This window comes from Trachypithecus francoisi, unplaced genomic scaffold (genome assembly GCF_009764315.1).
Source record: "Trachypithecus francoisi isolate TF-2019V2 unplaced genomic scaffold, Tfra_2.0 Lachesis_group14, whole genome shotgun sequence".
NCBI classification, from domain to species: domain Eukaryota; kingdom Metazoa; phylum Chordata; class Mammalia; order Primates; family Cercopithecidae; genus Trachypithecus; species Trachypithecus francoisi.
The window spans coordinates 61,505,473-61,528,643 of NW_022681459.1; the positions used below are offsets into that span (position 1 = coordinate 61,505,473).

The 23,171-nt window shown below is 41.8% G+C and overlaps 1 protein-coding gene across 3 annotated transcripts in view; it reads left to right on the top strand.

Moving 5' to 3' along the window:
* Positions 1–23,171, top strand: part of MRTFA (myocardin related transcription factor A) — a 215,522-nt gene that overhangs the window by 60,253 nt on the left and 132,098 nt on the right. For all 3 annotated transcript variants that reach the window (XM_033233849.1, XM_033233850.1, XM_033233852.1), the window contains one exon: positions 16,300–16,561. The gene's annotated coding sequence lies outside the window, so the exon portion shown is untranslated. The remainder of the gene's footprint in view (positions 1–16,299; positions 16,562–23,171) is intronic.

The following is a 23,171-nucleotide window of genomic DNA, read 5'->3' on the forward strand; positions in this document are numbered from 1 at the left end:
CTGGTCTTGAATTCCTGGGCTCAAGTGATTCTCCTGCCTTGGCCTCCCAAAGTGCTGGGATTACAGGCATGGGATTCTATACCTGGCTGTCATTTTTAAAAATTGAGATATAAATCACATATTATAAAATTCACCTTTCAGAAGTACATAATTCAGCCAGGTGCGGTCATTCATGCCTGTAATCCCAGCACTTTGGGAGGTTAAGGCAGACAGATCACTCAAGGTCAGGAGTTTGAGACCAGCCTGGCCAACATGGTAAAACCCTGTCTCTACTAAAAATACAAAAATTAGCCAGGTGTGGTGGCATGCATCTGTAGTACCAGCTACTTGGGAGGCTGAGGCAGGAGAATCGCTTGAACCCGGGAGGCAGAGGTTGCAGTGAACTGAGATCGCGCCACTGCACTCCAGCCTGGGTGACAGAGCAAGACTCAGTCTCAAAAAGCAAAACAAAACAAAAACCAAAAATACAATTCAGTGATTTCCAATATTTTCACAAGATTGTGCAACTGCCACCACTGTCCAATTCCAGAACATTTTCATCATCCCAAAAAGAAACTTTGTACTCCTTCCCTCTCCCTTTTCTCTCTCTCCCTAACACCAGGTAACCACTAATCTACTTTCTATCTCTGTGGATTTACCTATTCTGGACATTTCATATAAATTGGATAATACAATATGTGGTCTTTTGTGTCTAGCTTCTTTCAGTTAGCATAGTGCCTTCAGGGCATATCCATGTTATAGTAAGTTGATATGGTTTGGCTGTGTCCCCACCCACGTCTCATCTTGAATTGTAACTCCTACAATTCCCACGTGTTGTGGGAGAAACCCGGTGGGAGGTGATTGAATTACAGGGGCAGTGGGTCTTTCCTGCACTATTCTCGTGGTAATGAATCAGTCTCACGAGAGCTGATGGTTTTAGAAATGGGAGTTTCCCTGCACAAGCTCTCTCTTAGCCTGCTGCCATCCATGTAAGACGCGACTTGCTTCTCCTTGCCTTCTGCTGTGATTGTGAGGTCTCCCCAGCCATGTGGAACTGTAAGTCCATTAAACCTCTTTTCTTCCCAGTCTCAGGTATGTCTTTTTATCAGCAGCATGAAAACGGAGTAATACACAAGTGTAACTACTCATTTCCTTTTTTTAAAAAAACAGCTTTATTGAGATAAAATGCACAGACTACACAGTTATTCCATATGGATGTTTTTTTTTTTTGAAGAGGTAGGGTCTCACTGTGTTGCCCAGGCTGGATTACAGTGCTCTTCATAGGCATGATTATAGCACACTGTGGCCTTGAACTCCCGAGCTCTCTTGATTCTCAGACCTCAACCTTTCAAGTACCTGGGACTACAGATGTGCACCTCTGCACCTGGCAAAGTGTACAATTTGATGATTTTTAGTATATTCACAGATACATACAACCATTGCCACAGTTTATTTTAAAACATTTTTATCACCTCAGAGAGAACCTGCACCATTTTACTTTTACCCTGCTATCTCCTTGTTCCCCCTGAACCAAAGAATTACTAATCTACTTTATTTTTCTGTATGTGTCCTAATTCTAGACTTTATATGAATGGAATCATATAATGTGTGAGCTCCAGTTTCTCCACATCTTCGCCAACACTTGTTATAATCTGACTTTTTGTTTTTACCAGTCCTACTGGGTATGAAGTGCTATGTCACTGTGTTCTTTTTTTTTTTTTTTCGTTATGTCCTAATGACTAGTGATGTTGAGCATCTTTTGATGTGCTTATTGTCCTTCTTTTTTTTTGTTTTTTTTGACAGAGTCTTGCTCTGTCTCCCAGTCTGGAGTGCAGTGGTGTGATCTCGGCTCACTGCAAGCTCCACCTCCAGGGTTCATGCTATTTTTCTGCTTCAGCCTCCTGAGTAGCTGGGACTACAGAGGCCCACCACCATGCCAGGCTAATTTTTTTTTTTTTTTGTATTGTTAGTAGAGATGGGGTTTCACCATGTTAGCTAGGATGGTCTCGATCTCCTGACCTTGTGATCCACTCGCCTCGGCCTCCCAAAGTGCTGGGATTATATTGTCCATTTTTATACTGTCTTTGGAGAAATGTATATTCAAATCCATTGTCCATTTTAAAATTGGGTTGCCTTTTTGTGGTTGAATTGTAAGAGGTCTTTCTTTATATATTCTGGATATTAATCACTTATCAGTTAATATGATTTGTAAATACTTTTTTCCGTCTATGGGTTTTCTTTTTCGCCTCTTGATATTATCCTTTGATGCACAAAACTTAAAAATTTTGACAGAAATACCTGGACTCTTGTTTATCTGGCTTTTTCCTTTGGTTGCATGTGCTTTGTTTTATTTAGGAAGCTATTGCCTAATTGAAGGTTGTGAAGATTATACCTGTATTTTCTTGTAAGAGTTTTACATTTTCATCTTTTACGTTTAGATTTTTGATCCATTCTGAGATAATGTTTGTATATGGGTGTGAGGTAGGGAGTCTAACTTCATTCTTTTCTTTTCTTTGAGAGAGGGTCTCCTGTCGCCCAGACTGTACAGTGGCACAATCAAGACTTACTGCAACCTCAACCTTCCTGGGTTCAGGTGATCCTCCTGCCTCAGCCTCCTGAGTAGCTGGGACTACAGGCACACACCACCATGCTCAGCTAATTTCTTTCTTTCTTTTTTTTTTTTTTTTGTAGAGACGGGAATTCACTATGTTTCCCAGGCTGGTTTCAAATTCCTGGGCTCAAGCAGTTCACCCATGTCGGCCTCCCAGAATGCTAGGATTACAGATTTGAGCCACTACTCTCGGCTCTGCATTCTTTATTAGGATTATGTTCCATGATTTATGACCAAAAAAAGTAAAATAACGCTGGCTTTAAAAATGATATAAACCTATTTTTTTGTCTTGTATAAAGAAGTCCAGAAATAGCCTAGGAGTGGTGTGGTGCCCTGCAATATCAGAGAACTAGTTTTTTTCTGTATTTATTGCCTTGCTATTGTCAACATGTGGCCTCTTCCTCATAGTCTTAAGTTTGCTGCTTGTACTCCAACCATCTCATATACATTTCCAGCCAGGAGGAGGGAGAAGTGCCTAAAGAATAATGTACCCAATTCTTATAAGGACATTTCCTAGAAATCACGCCTAATACTTTTATTCATGTCCTTTGTCTTGAACTAGTCACAAGACCCCCACCTAGCTGCAAGGGAGGCTGGAAAACATAGTCTTCCCTCTGATATGCATTTAGCTAAAACTTACGTATTTTTTCACTGGGAAGAAGGAATGAGAGAGGATATTGGGCAACAACCTCCTAGGCCTGTCACTAAGTGAGGTTCTTTTACTCCCTGCTGCTGCTGTTTTCTTCCCCGCCCCTCTCACTTTTCCAGTGAATTTTTATTTAAGACTTGATTCAGGGTCCCAGGGTAGGGATTACCATATACCCAGGTTCTTCTTTACCATCCTGGGAGAAGGACAGAGGTGGGGTGGAGCCAGTTCAGATCTTCCCAAGAAATGTGCCTTCTGCCCATGGTCATCCCAGGCTGAGACCCAGGATATAGGGCAGAGAGACTTGTACACATGCTGGTGCCATTCACAAACAGAGACATCACTCCCTTGTTTGTATGTATGTATATATGTATGAATGATGGAGTCTTGCCCTGTCACCCAGGCTGGACTGCAGTGGTGCGATCTCAGCTCACAGCAACCTCCGTCTCCCAGTTTCAAGTGCTTCAGTCTCCCGAGTAGCTGAGATTACAGGCAGCTGCTATCGTGCCCGACTAATTTTTGTATTTTTAGTAGAGACAGGGTTTCATCATGTTGGCCAGGGTGGTCTCAAACTCCTGACCTTAAGTAATCCGCCTGCTTCAGCCTCCCAAAGTACTGGGATTACAGGCATGAGCCACTGCACCGGCCATACATTATCCCCTTTAGCAGTCGTTGCCTTCTTGAAGGGGTGGAATTCCAGGTATTTCTCCCCGCCATTCCTGGTCTGGTTCTGGTTGGGGAAGCTGCTGTCAAAAGGAGCAGTCCTGTAGTTCTTGATTTTGGTCTTGATGTCTTCTGCCATGGTGCAGTTCTCAGCTCAGTGGCTACTCTCTGCTGTCTTCTTTTTTCAGAGACAGGGTCTCAGGCTGGAGAGTTAGTGGCATGATCGTAGCTCATTGCAGCCTCAAACCCCTGAGCTCACATGATCCTCCTGCCTCAGTGTCCCTGGTGGGACTACTGGTGTACCACTGCACCCACCTTATTTTCTGCTTCTTATTGGTAGTCTGATATTTTAAAAGGCTCATAATTCTCTTCCTATTATATTCTTTTTTTCATGTTATATGCGACATCTGAGTTACTACCTTCAGGTGATAATATAATCCATTATTACCTTTTAATATGGATCACTGGTATTCTTCCTTTCTCCTTGATTAATTTAGAACCTTTCTATTTTAAATAGGCTACCCATAAGGTATTTGAAGATTTTCATGCTGGTGTGCATTTACCTTTTCTTTTTTGCTATCCACATCTTTCTTGCTGCCTACATTAGATGCTTTCAAAATGTACAGCACTGACTGCTGACTAGTGCTGCTGTGTTTCTTAGCGCTTTATAAATTTACAATAATTGCCCTTAGGTGTAGTTGTAATGTGTCAACTCCTGTAGTGATGTAGAGAACACTTTAGTTGTATTATTTACTTTGTTTGGAAAATGGATGAGTTTGCCTGTACTCTGTCTTCCTTCTTTGTTTTAAAGTTTTAAATATAATTGTGCTGAGCTTAAAATGGTGTTAAAATATCTGTTGTATTTTATTCCATCAAAAATTCTCAGCACCTTTTACAGAATATTAATTGGTTAAGAGCAATACTGTTTGAAGCAAGAGGCTGTGAAAGGAAGAATAATGAGCCATGACTGAAGAGCTGTTTTTATTTAAATTGTCAGGGTTCGTTGTATTTCCAGAGGTTCTGCCCTGATCAAAGTCTTTAATAACCACAGTAAGTGAAAATGCATTTTTAACACAAACTCTATACCATATTCCATGAAGGTAACTTGAAGAGCCATTGCTTTTGTATGGTAACTGATCTTACCAGAGTAGATTAGTTTAATTAATAAGCTAGTTTTTATAATTAAAGTGTAATTGGAAGAATAATTCATGAACATGCTGTTGATGGCCTGTTTTCACTGGTGCTGCAGTGCTGTCATCAGTGTGTGCATTGTCTTGAGAGTTCCTCATTGTGGCTCCGGTAGCTGCTTAGAAGCTTTAGGCTTGACCTTTTCTTGACCCACAGGCACACTTCAACCTTGAATATACACTTTCCTCTGAGTGTGTGTTGTTGTATTTGGATACTGTTACTGTGACAGGTTCTTTTTTTATGGCAAGATATTTTGCAGTATTTTAAAAATATTTGCTCAAGAATTTAGGAAAATATTCATGGTTCCTTTTATAAAGTAGGAGCATATTCTTGATCTATCCAGAGAGGATGTCATTGAGAAACCTAAGGATATGAGGCTTCTGGCACTGGAAAATAGGGCTTTTCTTCAAATGCCCCATTGTCATGTGAAAACAAAGCACAATACTATAAATGTCTTCCTTTCCCCCAAACTACTGCCTGTCTTTGTGCTAGGTGAGATTTGTCTCAACAAGTTTTTCATTCCAAAGTTAATATTTTCAAAAATAGTCTTTTTTATATGATTCATACCTGAACAGAATTATTATTGTAGATTTTCTGTGTGGCAGATTTTCTTACTGTGGCAGGTTTTCTGTGGCCTGGCAACATTTCAGGTTGCCTAGGCTGATTGCTGCATGGAGTTTTGGTGTAAGAGTAGAATTGACTGGGCCGGGCGCGGTGGCTCAAGCCTGTAATCCCAGCACTTTGGGAGGCCGAGACGGGCGGATCACGAGGTCAGGAGATCGAGACCATCCTGGCTAACACGGTGAAACCCCGTCTCTACTAAAAATACAAAAAACTAGCCGGGCGAGGTGGCGGGCGCCTGTAGTCCCAGCTACTCGGGAGGCTGAGGCAGGAGAATGGCGTGAACCCGGGAGGCGGAGCTTGCAGTGAGCTGAGATCCGGCCACTGCACTCCAGTCCGGGCGACAGAGCGAGACACTGCCTCAAAAAAAAAAAAAGAGTAGAATTGACTGAAGAATTCCTAACTTGAAAATTGTCTCATAACAGATTACATAATTTTGTAGGTGAATACACAAAATATGTGCAGTTGATCATATTTAAATTTATCCAGGTGTCTTATACATAGCATGTGGACTTTTAAATATCCATCACTCAGCCTCTTAGAGAAGAACTCTCTAGAAGACAAATAGAACTCCACCTTTAAAAATTGGAACACGTTTGAACACCATAGAAAAAGGATTGAGAATCATAAGGAAAGCATACCTGTAGTGTTTGTGGGCGTGAGTAAAGTTCAAGGAATGTAATGAAGTCATCTTGTCAAAATAGTGCTTTAATTTTCAAGCAGCCTTTTTGGAGGTGGGGGAGGAGTTTAAGGCAAATTGTCAAATTTCTGTTAAATGTTTGCAAGAAAATATTACCTTGAAGTTAATCCCTCTGCTTTTCAGTGTACCTTCTTATAAGACCCTTCATGGTAATAGGACAGATAATAATAACAAATGTTTATTCAGAGTGACTTACTCAAGGTCGCATCACCGAACTCAGTGATACATTGAGACACAGGTCAAAACAACATTATTACATTTTTTTTTTTTTTTTTTTGAGACGGAGTCTCGCTCTGCCGCCCAGGCTGGAGTGCAGTGGCCGGGTCTCAGCTCACTGCAAGCTCCGCCTCCCGGGTTCACGCCATTCTCCTGCCTCAGCCTCCCGAGTAGCTGGGACTACAGGCGCCCGCCACCTCGCCCGGCTAGTTTTTTGTATTTTTAGTAGAGACGGGGTTTCACCGTGTTCGCCAGGATGGTCTCGATCTCCTGACCTCGTGATCCGCCCGTCTCGGCCTCCCAAAGTGCTGGGATTACAGGCTTGAGCCACCGCGCCCGGCCATTATTACATTTTTATTAGGGGGCCAGGCAGAATGGTAAATTATACCAAACTGAGAGTCAGGTGGCAGGCTAAGGTGAACAGCTCCCTTGTCATTCTTTCTCTACACACCTGCCAAAATGATTATTTATTTATTTTTTGAGACGAAGTCTTGCTCTGTTGCCCCAGCTGGAGTGCAGTAGCGTGATCTCGGCTCACTGCAATCTCCGCCTCCTGGGTTCAAGTGATTCTCCTGCCTCAGCGTCCTTAGTAGCTGGGATTGCAGGCACTCACCCCCACGCTTGGCTAACTGTATTTTTACTAGAGATGGGGTTTTACCATGTTGGCCAGGCTGGTCTCAAACTCCTGGCCTCAGGTGATCCACCAGCCTTGGCCTCCCAAAGTGCTTGGATTACAGGCATGAGCCACCATGCCCAGTCCTCAAAATGATTATTTAAAAAGATAGATCATATCTCTCCATTGTGTAAAACCTCCCAGTGGCATCCAGTTGTTTATAGAATATACTTATGTCCATTCCTCTTGGGCCCTGCCAGTCATTTAGTTCCTTCAAGATGCCAAGCTCATTCCTACCTCATGGCCTTTTAACTTGCATATGCTATTCCCTCTGCATGACTGGCTGTTTCTTGTCAAGTTCAGGCAGAGTCATAGAGGCATGAATTCTGAAGCTTGACTGCCCAGGATCAAGTATTTAACCTCTCAGTGTCTCAGTTTCCTCAACTGTAAAAAATTATGGATGATATAGGTAAATATACATCTTAGTGTTGTGAAGATTGAATGCATACACATACAGTGCCTCATTTATAATAAGGGTTGGCTCTACAAGTCTCATTCAGATATCACTTCCTCAATGAGACATTTTTTGGTCATTTAATCTAAATTAGCCCCCAGGCACGTAATGCTTATAGTTATCTGAAAACTTTTTATTGTATATTTATTTTCATTTTTATGTCTCTCCCACTTAATGTAGGCCCACGGAAGTGGAAATATTTTCTGTCTGTTGTATTCCCAGTACCTACAACAGTGCCTGATCACTATGCATTTGTTAAGTGAATTAATGAAAGTCAGGTCTACCCCAGAAGGTCTTATTTATTTATTTATTTAATTTTTTGAGGGGGAATCGAGTCTCGCTCTGTTGTCCAGACGGGAATGCAGTGGTGCAATCTCGGCTCGCTGCAGTCTCTGCCTCCTGGGCCCAAGTGAAATTCTCATCTCACCCCCCCGAGTAACTGAGAGTACAGGTGTGCGCCACCACGCCCAGCTAATTTTTGTATTTTTAGTAGAGACGGGATTTCACTATATTGGCCAGGCTGGTCTTGAATTCCTGACTTAAGTGGTCCACCCGCCTTGGCCTCCCAAAGTGCTGGGATTACAGGCGTGCACCCCTGCACCCAGCCTACCCCAGGAGGTCTTCTTGAGTTCCGTAAGACTGAAAGGCAATTTATGTTGTTCAGTTAAGGGAAGATGTTCACATGTGTACCTAACACACATGGTAGGGGCTTGTGGGGAATGGTATAGAGAAGCAGTCAATAAAAAGGGGTTGAGCCATGGTATAAAATAGATATTTTACTTTTTTTTCTGTTTTCTTTTTTAAAATTTCTGTTTTTTTCTAGCTGGTTACTTCATGTCCCTATGCATAAGCCCATAAGCTTACTTGTGTCTTTAAATTTGAGGACAGCTGATTGCCCCTCAGCATTATAAAGTTAGAACTTTTGCCAGGCGGGGTGGCTCACATCTGTAATCCTGGCACTTTGGGAGGCCGAGGTGGGTGGATTGCCTGAACTCAGGAGTTTGAGACCAGCCTGGGCAATGTGGTGAAATCCCGTGTCTACTAAAATAAAAAAAATTAGCTGGATGTGGCAGCATGCGCCTGTAGTCTCACCTACTTGGAAGGCTGAGGCAGGAGAATTGCTTGAACCCGGGAGGCGGAGGTTGCAGTGAGCCGAGATGCGGCACTGCACTCAAGCCTGGGTAACAGTGCAAGGCTCCATCTCGAAAAAATAAAATAAATAAATAAATAAATAAAGTTACAGCATTATTGAGCTTCTTCTAAAATAGTTTAAGTAGAAAGTGCTGATATGCAATTAGATACTCAGTGGTATTTGACGATTTTAGAAGTCACAGTGATGGTGCAAGATCCAGAGTAGGTGATCTGAGACTAGGAATTTATGAATTATCAACTAAGTCAGATTTGAAAGCAGTATTATTATTTCTTTATATCTGGAACTCAACCTCTTTCCTCTTTCTCAAACTCTTCCTACTTTTCTTCTGTCATTCTCTTCCTATTCTTGTAATCTTTGTCATTTCTCTTTCTGTCTTTGTTCCCATGTTTTCCTTCTCATGTACCTAATGGAAACCCAAATGACATTGCCATTATTGTTCTTTGGTCCCTCGACCCAGCATGCAAAATCAAATTTATTACCTCCACAGATAAAGTTCCTCCTCTTTTCTGTATTTCTGTTAGCAGAATACTGTTGTCATGACCGCCCTGGCTTAAAACCTTCAGTAATTTTTGACATCTGTCTCTCCTCCATCCCTAACAATCAAACAGAAACACATTCTATCTTATATAAATCCTGTCCTCATTCATTCAGTATTAACTCGACAAAGATTTGAGTTCCTGTTCTGTGCCAGGTACATTGTATGGTCATACCCTTCTTTCTATTTAACTACCCCAATTCAGGATATCAACACATTATACTTTGCCTAATGAAGTAGCTTTGTAACCTCCCCCTGCAAACTCATATTTCTTTTTTCCAATGCAGTCTAACTCAACCGCCATATTAATTTCCTTGTACTGGAACCACGTGATTTCTCCACTGCTATATTAATTTCCTTGTACTTGAACCATGTGATTGGCCAAACCGTATTGCCCTTTTAGAACATACTTCACATTTTCTCACATCTATGACTTTGTTCATGCAGTTATGTCTCCTGGAAGAATATAAGCTCCCTGAGGGCAAGAACTTTGTTTTATTTACTGTAATTCTCAATACCCAGACAGTACCTGGCATGTCGTGGGTATTGCATATTTGTTAACCAGGTTGGTCTTGAACTACTGGGCTCAAGGGATCCTCCCCGCTTGGCTTCCCAAAGCGCTGGAATTACAGGTGTGAGCTACCACACCTGGCCCACTCTGGAAGCTTTTTCTGATCTTCCATGTATTTATACCTGTGACGGAACCCTCTTTCCTTTTTTTTTCTGTTCCTGTGCCGACTTTGTATATATGATGTGTTTGCTGTAAGGTTAATATACATAGTAAATTAGCAAATATTTATAAAGTTATTTTAAAATTTCAAGCATTGTGTCTGGGTACTTGAGACAAAAAACCAGTAGAATGGAGTTTCTTTCAAAGAATTTACCATCTACTGGGAGATCAATCCATGGTAATGGTAAAGGTAAGCAGTGATAAAAGCAATCTTGGGATGTTGTGGAAGCCTAGCCCATTGGAAGGGGATGGATAATAGAGAGAAGAGGTAGGGTGGAGAAGAAGAGGCAATTCTTGGCAGTCACAGTAAAGAGCTGCATAACCGGTACCAGTGATTAGAGTGTGAATAAAGGGGAATGGTGAGAAATGAAGCAAGTAGTGAAGGGGCCTGTACTGTTGTAATTGAAGAGGCAGTGTTATATTGTTACTGTTATCTTTTTTGTTGGGGGAAGAGGAAATAGTTGAATGACTGATTCCCTGTAGAACCATCAAGAGGAGCTGAAGTGAGCAAAGGCCAAATAATTTATGGACTGGCCATAAATTATTTTTTGCCTTTGGCTATTTATCACCATTGGCTGTTACCAAAGGGTATTTATCACCTTGGCTACCCAATTCGTTCAGAATGCTATAGATACCTAGAAGTCTACCCCGCATCTTACTACTTTTAGACGACCATTTAAGATTCTTTTTTCTATTATTCACTCTCATGTTTCTCTCCCTCCCTTCCCCACTTCCCCCTTCCCCCGTCCCCTCCTTCCCCCTCTTCCCCCGTCCCCTCCTTCCCCCTTCCTTTCCTTCCCTTCCTTCTCCCTCTTCCCCCTTCCCTTCCTTCCCCTCCTTCCCTTCCCCTCCCCCTCCCCCTTCCCTTCCCTTCCCTTCCCTTCCTTCCCCTCCTTCCCTTCCCCTCCCCCTCCCCCTTCCCTTCCCTTCCTTTTTCTTTCCCCTTCTTTTCTTTTCTTTCTTTATTTCTTTTCTGCTGTTGAGAAGTCTGATGCCATTTGTTACATATCACAATTTTGTGGGTGAGAATTTTGGACAGGGCTTAGCTTAGGGATTCTTCTGCCTGCTCCATATGGTGTTAACCTGGATCCATACAGTGTTAAGTGTCATCTCTTAGTTTCAGCAGGTGACTAAGCTTCATCTTCTATACAGTAACTTTTTTTTTTTTTTTTTTTGAGATATAGTTTCACTCTGTCATCCAGGCTGTAGTGCAGTGACAGTCTTGACTCACTGCAACCTCTACCTCCTGGATTCGAGCAGTCCTCCTGCCTCAGCCTCCTGAGTAGCTGGGACTACAGGCATGCATCACCATGCCTGACTGTTTTCCTCATCTTCTACTGTAGGACGTACACCCCTACATACCTGCTTAGACAGTAAGAGTTTTCAAGATTAGGTTTACTACACTGAAAATAAATCAGTGAGAATTAAAGTAAAAATATGTCCAGCTAAAGAAAGTTCATTAATTGGTTGAAAACAATTTTTATACCAATTATTTAAAAAATTTTTTCAGAAGAACCATACCATTTTGTCATGGGTCATGATAAAGTGCTTACGTTTTAGGGTTGTCAGTAGCTGTCTACGTTCTTCCATTCTTCTAACACATTTCATGCTGCAGCTCCTAGGTACATATGTTGTTCTGTACAGGCAGAAGGCATGCAGCCCTAAAGCAAGTAGGGCGGAGAAAAGATGAGGCATAATCAGACCAGCAAAAGAAGGAAACAGATGGGTTGTGGGAGATGACCCTGCCCCCATGTTGTTTTTGTTCTGGCTGCTATTGATCATATGTGAATCAGCAGCCCAGAAACGGGAGTTACTGATCCTTTGATAAAAAAGGTTTGATCTTAGACTCAGTAGAGTTATAAATTACAACTCTAAAAAATGATGCAAGTTTTACAGTAAATAAAATTATAGGAGTATTCAGGAATTGTTAAATGGGACTTAATTACGATGGCCATACCTCAACATTTTTGGGTCTTGTCTCTAGATTATCATAGTTTATGAGATTTTATCCTGTGGGCTCTTTCAAAATGAATAGAGAGTAGTGTGTTTGTTAGAAAAATAAATCCAGTGTGTATATTTTATGCCAAATTAGTCTTTTGTCAGTGCTTATATATGACTTCTGGTCTATTTCCTAATCTCAAGGTTAAGGAAACCTTGCTATGTCTCTCTCAGTCTTCCCATCGTTCTGTGGAAGAATCTTATTTTTTTAAACACATTAGGAGAATGTTATCAAACATGTACAAGTACAGAGATAATAGCATAATGAATTTCTAAATACCTAATAACCAGCTTCAACATTATCAACATTCTGCCCCTCTTGTTTTATGTATTCTTCCCCACTCACTGCCTCATGACCTTGATGGAAGGATTTTATTGTTATATAGTATAGTTTAATATTGGTATTTTAAAGGTTATATCCTGAAACTTTTGAAATCCCTAAATTAACAAATAACACTATATAATTTATCCAATAAAAATATTTGGTAAAGTGTGTGTGCGTATGTCTGTGTGTAGATATATGTGTAAATTTTAAGTGATCTCTTTAAGCCCTTAATAATTTTGTAAATATGGAACTTAATTACAAAAGTATTCTGAATCGAACACTTGCTAAAGCAGTTTTTCAAATTGCTTATTTCTTTTGTTCTGGGTAGTGGTAGGCACAATCATGGGGTTCAGGTCTATAGAATTTGATATTCCTATTTTCTTTCTTTTCTTTTTGCATCATAATATAGTATCAAACAGTCCTTTCTTTAAACTATTAAAAATGTATGTGTTCTGTCGGGCAAGGTAGCTCATGCTTGTAATCCCAGAGTTTTGCGAGGCCAGTGTAGGGCGATCACTTGAGGCCGTGAGTTCGAGACCAGCTTGGGCAACATAGTGAGATCCCATCTCTACAAAAATGTTAAAAAATAGTCAGGTGTGATGGCACACGCCTGTAGTCCTAGCTACCTGGAAGGATCACTTGAGCCCACGAGTTTAAGGCTGCAGTGAGCTATGATCATTCCATTGCACTCTAGGTTGGAGGGCAGTGTAACATGTTGTATGAAAGAAAAAAAAGTATGTGTTCTAAGAAACATCTCCACTCCCCGCCCCGCCCTGGTTTGGATCTCGCTCTGTTGCCCAAGCTGGAGTGCAGTGGCATGACCACAGCTCACTGCATCCTCAACCTCAGCCTTGGGAGTAGCTGAGACTGCAGACTCACACTACCATGCCCCACTAATTTTCGTGTGTTTTGTAGAGACGGGGTTTTGCCATGTTGCCCAGGATTGTCTTGAACTCCTGGGCTCTAGCGATCTGCCCACCTTGGCCTCCCAAACTGCTGGGGATTACAGGTGTGAGCCATTGCGCCTGGGTGAAACATTATTTTTAAAACTTTCTGGCCGGGCGCGGTGGCTCACACCTGTAATCCCAGCACTTTGGGAGGCCGAGGTGGGTGGATCATGAGGTCAGGAGATCAAGACCATCCTGGCCAACATGGTGAAGCCCCGTCTCTACTAAAAATACAGAAAAAAAAAAATTAACTGGGTGTGGTTGCGGGCGCCTGTAGTCCCAGCTACTTGGGAAGCTGAGGCAGGAGAATGGTGTGAACCTGGGAGGTGGAGGTTGCAGCGAGCCGCGATAGTGCCACTGCACTCCAGCCTGGGCGACAGAGCGAAACTCCGTCTCAAAAAAAAAAAAAAAAAAACCAAAAAACCACAAACTTTCTTGGCTGGGTACGGTGGCTCACGCTTGTAATCCTAGCATTTTGGGAGGCCGGGGGGGGGTTGGGTGATCACCTGAGGTCACGAGTTTGAGACCAGCCTGGGCAACATAGCAAAACCTCGTATCTCCCCAACCCCCTGCAAGAAAAATAAAAAAAAGTTGGGCATGGTGGTGTGTCTGTAGTCCTAGCTACTTGTGGGGCTGATGTGGGAGGATCACTTGAGCCCAGGAATTAAAGGTTGCAATGAGCTGTGGTCATGCCACTGCACCCTAGTCTGGGCAACAGAGCGAGACCCTGTCCCTTAAAACAAAAACAAAAACAAAAACAAAAAACAAGGAAAAGGAAAAGGCTGGACTCTGGACTCGGTGAGCTCTCACGCCTAGCACTTTGTGAGTCCAAGGCAGGTGGCTCACTTGAGTCCAGGAGTTTAAAACCAGCCTGGGCAACATGGCAAAACCCCATCTCTACTAAAAATACAAAAATTAGCCGGGTCTGGTGGCGCACGCCTGTATTCCCAGTTACTCGGGAGACTGAGGCAGGAGGATTGCTTGAGGCCGGGAGGTGGAGGTTGCAGTGAGCCAAGAACTCACCGCTGCACTCCAGCCTGGGTGACGGGAGTGAAACCTTGTCTCAAAATAAATAAATAAATAAAACAATTAAATATGTGGTTTTATTCTTTCAAGCTCAGTAATGTAAGTTTACTTAGTGAATTTTTTTTTTTTTTTTTTTTTGCCAAGACATCTAAAAATAATTGTGATAAAAAACATATGTAACATTAAATTCACCTTTCCTCCTGCCTTGGGAGCTCTTAGACAATAAACTCACCTTTTACACTTTTTTTCCTTTTTAAAATTTTTAAAAACTTAAAAAAAAATTTTTTAAAAGAGACAGGGTCTTACTATGTTGCCCAGACTGATCTGGAACTCCTGGGCTCTAGCAGTCCTCCTACCTCAGCCTCCCAGAGTGCTAGGATTATAGGAGTGAGCCACTGCACCTGGCCACCTGGCACTCTTTTATATTACCGTGCCCCTGCCAAGTAGAATAAGATTTTACTTAATCTCACACCAAGTTATAGTATCACAAATATCAGTTAAGTCTGAAATAGTGGGGTTTTGCTAAGTTAAGAACTTTTTGTAATCCCAGCACTTTGGGAGGCCGAGACGGGCGGATCACGAGGTCAGGAGATCGAGACCATCCTGGCTAACACAGTGAAACCCCGTCTCTACTAAAAATACAAAAAACTAGCCGGGCGAGGTGGCGGGCGCCTGTAGTCCCAGCTACTCGGGAGGCTGAGGCAGGAGAATGGCGTAAACCGGGAGGCGGAGCTTGCAGTGAGCTGAGATCCGGCCACTGCACTCCAGTCCGGGCGACAGAGCGAGACTCCGCCTCAAAAAAAAAAAAAAAAAAAAAAAGAACTTTTTACATGAAACCATGAGTCTAGCGCATCTGTTTAGCTGTAGTATTTTAGTGGTATGAGGCTTGATGTTTCCTGTCCTTGACTTCCTAACATTATTTTTAGTGTTTCTGTATGTTTCATGCAGTCTTCCTTGTGTCATCCAAATTTCCCCCAAGACATGTCTGTTGTGGTTTCCTAGATTGTCTTTATGTATCTTTCATTTGCTTCTCTCTCTGTTCAGTTAACAACTGTTAGAATTCTTGTTTTGTGTTAATACTTTTGCGTGGCCCGTCTACTGCATACAGAGTTGTTGCTGTTACAGTTGAATTTCTTATTTTTCTTATGAGAGGTATGAACTCTCCACCATGACTCAAATATCTCCCATCAGGCCCTACCTCTAACATTGGGGATTGCATTTCATAACCTTCATTGTCCATATCACTATCAGCATTTTGGTCAAAGGCATTCAACAAGTCTCTAGGAAGTTTCAAACTTTCCCACATTTTCCTGTCTTCTTCCAAGCCCTCTAAACTGTTCCAACCTCTGCCTGTTACCCAGTTTCAAAGTTGCTTCCACATTTTCGGGTATCCTTATAGCAGCATCCCACTCTATCAGTATCAATTTACTATATTAGTCTGTTCTCACATTGCTATAAAGAACTGCCCGAGACTGGGTAGTTTATAAAGGAAAGAGGTTTAATTGATTCACAGTTCCACAGGGCTGGGGAGGCCTCAGGAAACTTACAGTCATGGTGGAAGGAGAAGCAAACATGTCCTTCTTCACATGGTGGCAGGAAGGAGAAGTGCTGAGCAAAAGAGGAAAAGCCCCTTATAAAACCATGAGATCTTGTGAGAACTCATGAGAAGAGCATGGAGGTAACTGCCCCCATGATTCAGTTACCTGCCACCAAGTCCCTCCCATGACGTGGGAATTGTGGGAACTACAATTCAAGATGAGATTTGGGTAAGGACACCACCAAACCATATTATCATGGTACCGTCTAAACTTTCGATTTTTTCTTCCATTTCCAGATTGCCATCACGAAAGCCAAAGTGGATTTCTCCAGTGTGGTGTGCCTGCCCCCTTCCGTCATTGCTGTGAATGGACTGGACGGAGGAGGGGCCGGCGAAAATGATGATGAACCAGTGCTCGTGTCCCTATCTGCGGCACCCAGTCCCCAGAGCGAAGCTGTTGCCAATGAACTGCAGGAGCTCTCCTTGCAGCCCGAGCTGACGCTAGGCCTCCACCCTGGCAGGAATCCCAATTTGCCTCCACTTAGTGAGCGGAAGAATGGTGAGTAGATACAGAATTATTGCATTCCCTGATTTGTACCAGGATCTTCATGTTTATAATGTTATAGATCCTTACTTTATTTCATGTTTCTTGAAAGTTTCTTATAATCTTAACATTTCTTGTAAAATAGATAGCTATAAGTTAAAGTGATCATTTTAAGTCCAACATTTCCTACCTGGATTATTAGAATTTATTTCTAATTTCTCTGCTTCCCTCACCCCATTCCTTCCATAAATTCATTAATTTAGCATATATATTCATTAATATCAACGTATTATAAACTATGCTAAGATTAGGGATTAAATGGTAAACAAGCCTCTGTCATTAGGAAACATATTCTATCGTATAGCCTTAGTCAGAGTAATCTTTTAGGACTTCCTAGCTTACACATTTTCAGTGATTGCCTTGTGGGATGAAACAAAAGCAAAATAAATGTCTTGCCAGGTGTAGTGATTTATGCCTGTAATTCCAGCACTTTGGGAGGCTGAGGTGCACAGATCACCTCAGGTCAGGAGTTTGAGACCAGCCTGGCCAACATGGTGAAACCCTGTGCTAAAACTACAAAAATTAGCTGGGCGTGGTGACACACGCTTGTAGACCCAGCTGCAGAGGAGGCTGAGGTGGGAGTATCGGTTGAACCCAAGAGGCGGAGGTTGCAATGAGCCAAGATTGCGCCATAGCACTCTAGCCTGGGTGACAGAATGAGACTCTCAAATAAACAAACAAACAATAAATAAATAAGTGAATAAATTTCTTGGCATGTTTTGCAAGGCGTTGCAGAATCTGGTCTTTTCCTTTTAACATCTTCTCTTACTTCCCTATTCCTAGTATTTGTTCCAGCCCATTAAACTGTGCTAAGTACTGTTTAAAAACCATGTACTCATACCTCAAACTTTTTTAAATTCAAAAAATATATAATTTGTTATGAAATATTTAAGATTTGAAAAAATGTATAAAGAGGCCAGGCACTGTGGCTTATGCCTGTAATCCCAGCACTTTGGGAGGCTGAGGCAGGCAGATCTCCTGCGGTCGGGAGTTTGAGACCAGCCTTACCAACATGGAGAAATCCCGTCTCTACTAAAAATACAAAATTAGCGGGGCATGGTGGCACATGCCTGTAATCCCAGCTAGTAGGGAGGCTGAGGCAGGAGAATCGCTTGAACCTGGGAGGTGGAGGTTGCGGTGAGCCGAGATCGCACCACTGCACTCCAGCCTGGGCAACAAGAGAAAAACTCCATCTCAGAAAAAAAAAAAAAAAGAAAAAATATATAAACAACAATATAGAAAATTGTGTGTTCGGATACCACCCAACTTACGTGCTTTGCATAAATCTTCATTACCCCTGGAGGTAACTACTAACTTGAATTTGGTATTTCATTGCCAAATATGTCTGTATTCTTTTCCCACGTGAATATATTCTTAAGCAATATGTAATGTTGTTTCTCATGTTTTGAACCTATATATGAGAGAAAATTATGTGTTCTTCAGTAATTTATGTTTGTTATTCAGTATTCATTTTCCTTGTAAGTTAAAGACATTTTGTATTTTCTTCTAATCCAAGCTGTTAATCCCTACTTATTGAATAGTTCTACTTTTTCCTACTGATCTTTATGCCTGCTGTATTCTGTCTGCGCGCGAGTTAGTTTTTAGGCTCTCTTTTCTTTGGTCTGTCTGTCCATCTCTGTGTCACTGCTACCTTATTTTAGTTAATTGCCTAATAATTAGTCTTTCTGTCTGCTAGAACAGCTATCTCCTTACCTTTTTCTTTTTCAAACTTATCTTGGCTATTACCCTTTTAATTTTCCATGATTTTAGAATTGGCTTATCAAGTTCTGCCAACAAAAAATCCTTTTGGGATTTTTACCTCCAACATTTTATTATGAAAAAAATTAAACATAAAGTAGAAAGAAAAAAAAAAGAAGTAGGAAGAATTTTACAATGAATACCTGCATACCCATCTCTTAGATTCTACCTATAACATTTTACAAAACTTGCTTAAATCACAGATATTTATCAATCTAATCTTTAAATTTAAATTTTTTTTTTTTTTTTTTGGTAATAGAGGCTCACTCTGTTGCCCAGACTGGAGTGCAGTGATGCGATCTTGGCTCACTGCAGGCTCCGTCTCCCGGATTCAAGTGATTATCTTACCTCAGCCACCCGAGTAGCTGGGATTACAGCCATGTGCCACCATGAATGGCTAATTTTTGTATTTTTAGTGACAGGGTTTCACCATGTTGACCAGGCTGGTCTCAAACTTCTGGCCTCAGGTGATCCGCCCTCCTCAGCCTCCCAAAGTGCTGGGATTACAGGCATGAGCCACCACACCTAGCCCTCAATCTAATTTTTTTGATGTTTCTTGAAGTAAATTGCAGACACCAAGTACTCTTCCTGTTATGGAAATATAACATAAATACAAAATAACCCACAACTTGTAAGTGTTGTTATTATCACAAAGTGAGTACACCTGTTAGTAACTACTACTTAGTGAGGAACTACTACTTAGTTAGCAACTACTACTTAATGAGGAAATACTAGTAGTCCAGAACTTTCCCCACCTTGTGCTTCTTCCCAGTCAATACTTAAAAGAAACTACCATCCTGATTTTCAACACCATAGGTTAGTTTTGAAACCTTATAAAAATGGAGTCATACCATGTGTATTCTGTTAATGGTTTCTTTATGTTTTTGAAATTTTTTTATGTTGGATTGTGTGTGGGTAGAGTTTATTTTCATTGCTGTTTAATCAATTCATTGTATGAATAAAATGGAATTTATTTTTCCATTTTACTGTTCATGGATGTTTAGGTTGTTTCACTTTGGGACTATTATGATTTATGCCACTATGGAATTCTTGAATATGTCTTTTGGTATACTTGCTGGAATTTTTATTTGAATTATGTTGTTTATAGGTAAGTGGGGAGAATATAATCCTGCCATGTTGGGAGGTTGACATTTGAGGATTGTTTGAGCCCAGGAGTTTGAGATTATAGTGAGCTATGATTGCACCACTACAGTCCAGCCTGGGAGACATAGTGAGACCCTGTCTCTTAAACAAGCAAAGAAACAAACAAAAACAGTGGGTAGGAAAATACACATTTTTAAATATTGAATCTTCCTATCCATTACTTTGTTTTATCTCTTCAATTAAATAGGTTTTCTTTAATGTCTTTACAGAGTTTTGTGAATGTCTCCGGAAAAGTCATACAAATATTTATTAGTTTTATTCCTGGATATCTTTTTTTTTTTTTTTTTTGTAGATGTAAGTGGTATATATATTTTTGAGACGGAGTCTTGCTCTGTTGCCAGGCTGGAGTGCAGTGGTGCGATCTTGGCTCACTGGAACCTCCGTTTCCTGGGTTCAAGTAATTCTCCTGCCTCAGCCTCCTGAGTAGCTGGGATTACAGGCATGCATCACCACGCTTGACTTATTTTTGTATTTTTAGTAGAGATGGGGTTTCACCATGTTGGCCAGGATGGTCTCTTGATGATCTCTTGACCTCGTGATCTGCCTGCCTTGGCCTCCCAAAGTGCTGGGATTACAGGTGTGAGCCACCAGGCGCGGCCTTAAATGGTATATTTTTATACAATATTTTCTGTCCCATGCTGGTGTAAATAAATGTCAAGCCTTTTCAAAACCCCTGTTTCTTTTCTACGTCTGTGTCCTCCATTTGGAATACCCTTTCTCTCCCTCACTCTTCTTGGAGCCTTTCCTAACTCATATTTAGTGTCAGATGCCCCTCTTTTGGTTTTCCCAGTTCCCTATTTTTTTTTTTGAGACGGGGTCCTGCTCTGTCACCCAGGCTGGAGTTCTGTGGCGTGATCTCGGCTCACGGCAACTTCTGCCTCCCTGGTTCGAGGGGTTCTTGTGCCTCAGCCTCCTGAGTAGCTGGGATTACAGACATGCGCCACCACGCCCGGATAATTTTTATATTTTTAGTAGAGACAGGATTTCACCATGTTGTCCAGGCAGGTCTCAAACTCCTGACCTCATGTGATCCCCTCTGCCCCTGTCCTCAACCTCCCACAGTGCTGAGATTACAGGCGTGAGCCAGTGTGCCGCTGTTGCCCTTTATCAACCTACTTCATCACCCTATATTGTAATTGGAATTCTTCACTCAGCAATAGTGAGCCTTTGAAAACTGAAATCAGACACTGCTACGCTACTCTCAATACTCTTCAATGCTTTTCTGTGAGACTTATGATGAAATCATAGTACTTATTATGTGGCCTTGGTATTCTCTCTGACACCATTTCTTTTTTTTTTTTGGGAGACAGTCTCGCCCTGTCACCCAGACTGGAATGCAGTGGTACGGTCTCAGCTCACTGCAACCTCCGCCTCCAGGGTTCAAGTGATTCTCGTTACTGAGCTATTGAGTAGCTGGGATTACAGGCGTATGCTACCACACCTGGCTGATTTTTAAATTATTTTTAGTAGAGATGGGGTTTCACCATATTGGCCAGGCTGGTCTTGAACTCCTAACTTCAAGTTATTCACTCGCCTTGTCCTCCAAAATGCTGAGATTACAGACGTGAGCCACCATGCCCAGCCTCTCTCTGACATCATTTCTTACCCTTATCCCTTAGCTCCCAGGCACATTGACTTCTTGCTATTTCTTGAACACATCAAACCTGTTCCTATCCCAGGGCCTTGTACTTGCTGTGCCTTCACTGAAATTCCTGCACAAATGTCATTTCCTCAGGGAGGCCTTCCCTGCCTGTCTTCTCTAAAATAGCACCTCCTGCTACTCTCGATCCTGCTTTTTCTTCAAAGCAGTTATTCTTATCTGTCATTGTGTGTGTGTGTGTGTGTGTGTGTGTGTGTGTGTGCTTATTGTCTGTTTTCTTCCCTTTAATAGTTTTTTCCTGAGGGCAGAAACTTTATTTTGTTCACTGGCATATACCCAACTCCTGGATCATAATGGACACTCAATAAATATTTATTTTATTTTATTTATTACTATTTTTTGAGACGGAGTCTCGCTCTGTCGCCCAGGCTGGAGTGCAGTGGCGCAATCTCGGCTCACTGCAGGCTCCATCTCCCAGGTTCACGCCATTCTCCTGCCTCAGCCTCCTGAGTAGCTGGGACTATAGGTACCCGCCACCACGCCTGGCTAATTTTTTGTATTTTTAGTAGAGACTGGGGTTTCACTGTGTTAGCCAGGGTGGTCCTGATCTCCTGACCACGTGATCCGCCCGCCTCGGCCTCCCAAAGTGCTGGGATTACAGGCGTGAGCCACTGCGCCCGGCAATAAATATTTATTGAATGAATCAATGAATGGTTTACATGTTTGTTCCACTACAGGTAAGAACTCTGTTTTCTCAGTGGAGTAGAAGGCAGCTGTTTCTGTTGGGCCCAAAGTGTTTGTGTATCTTCAGCCTTTTTCTCTGAAGTGTTTCCACTTAGCATATAAATTAACTGAAATCTTTCCCAACAACTCTTAACTTTCCCTTAGTATTTAAGTTCCTGAAAGAATAGTTTACTGTCATTGTCTCTACTTTCTCATATTCCAGAGACTCGAAATGCCTTATGGCTTCTGTCACTACTTGTCTTCAGAAACTGCCATTGCCACAGTAATTTGTGTTCTTTTTGCTGTAGATCAAATCAGCCCTCTTTAGTCTTTACGCTACTTGACCTCTTTGCATCATTTGACATGGTTGGCTTCTCCCTCAGACTTGAAACTTTTCCTCCACAGATATCTATGACTTACCTTTTTCCAGCTTTTTAAGCTCTACCATTCCAGCCACTCCCTTTGCTGTTCAGAGCTTTTGCTATCTTTCTCTGCCTACCTCTTAAATTGTGTTACTCTCCAGCATTCAGCTCTGGAGGAAAGAGGCTAGTAAGAAGATCCTTATATTTTACAGTGGTTTTTGCATGGTCATTTGTTTGGGAGGTAATGATAGGAGCAGAAATGGAAAGTCTTTGAGAAGATTGTGAAATTGGAAAGTGTGGAGCTCTAGAACAGAATAAATTCTAGAGTTAGAGGAGGTGCTTTTTCATGAATGGGTGTACCGTGTGTTGAGAGAGTGGAGTGAGAAATGTACTTCTTTGATCTATTTCACGTAGAAGCGTGTATTATATAGAAATTCAGTGGTGGTTGGGTGCGGTGGCTCATGCCTGTAATCCCAGCAGTTTGGGAGGCTGAGGCTGGTGGATCGCCTGAGGTCAGGAGTTTGAGACCAGCCTGGTCAACATGGTGAAACCCCATCTGTAATAAAAATACAAAAATTAGCCAGGCATGGTGGCAGGCGCCTGTAATCCCAGCTCCTCCGGAGGCTGAGGCAGAAAAATTGCTTGAACCCAGGAGGCGGAGGTTGCAGTGAGCCAGGAGATTGCTCCACTGCACTCCAGCCTGGGCGACAAGAGCGAGACTTGGTCTCAAAAAAAAAAAAAAAAAAAAAAAGAAAGAAAGAAATTCAGTAGGTTAGCAGAGGTCCGTATGGGGCAGTAGGCAGTCAAGGTCCTGACACCTTCATTTCCTAAACAGAGGAACTTGGAGCCTTAAAGAGAGGTGGTGCCTTTGGTTAACCCAATCTTTACTGACCTAATTGTAAAAGGTTGATAAAAACTTTCAAGATGTATTTTAAAATATTGCTCCTCTATCTTCTAG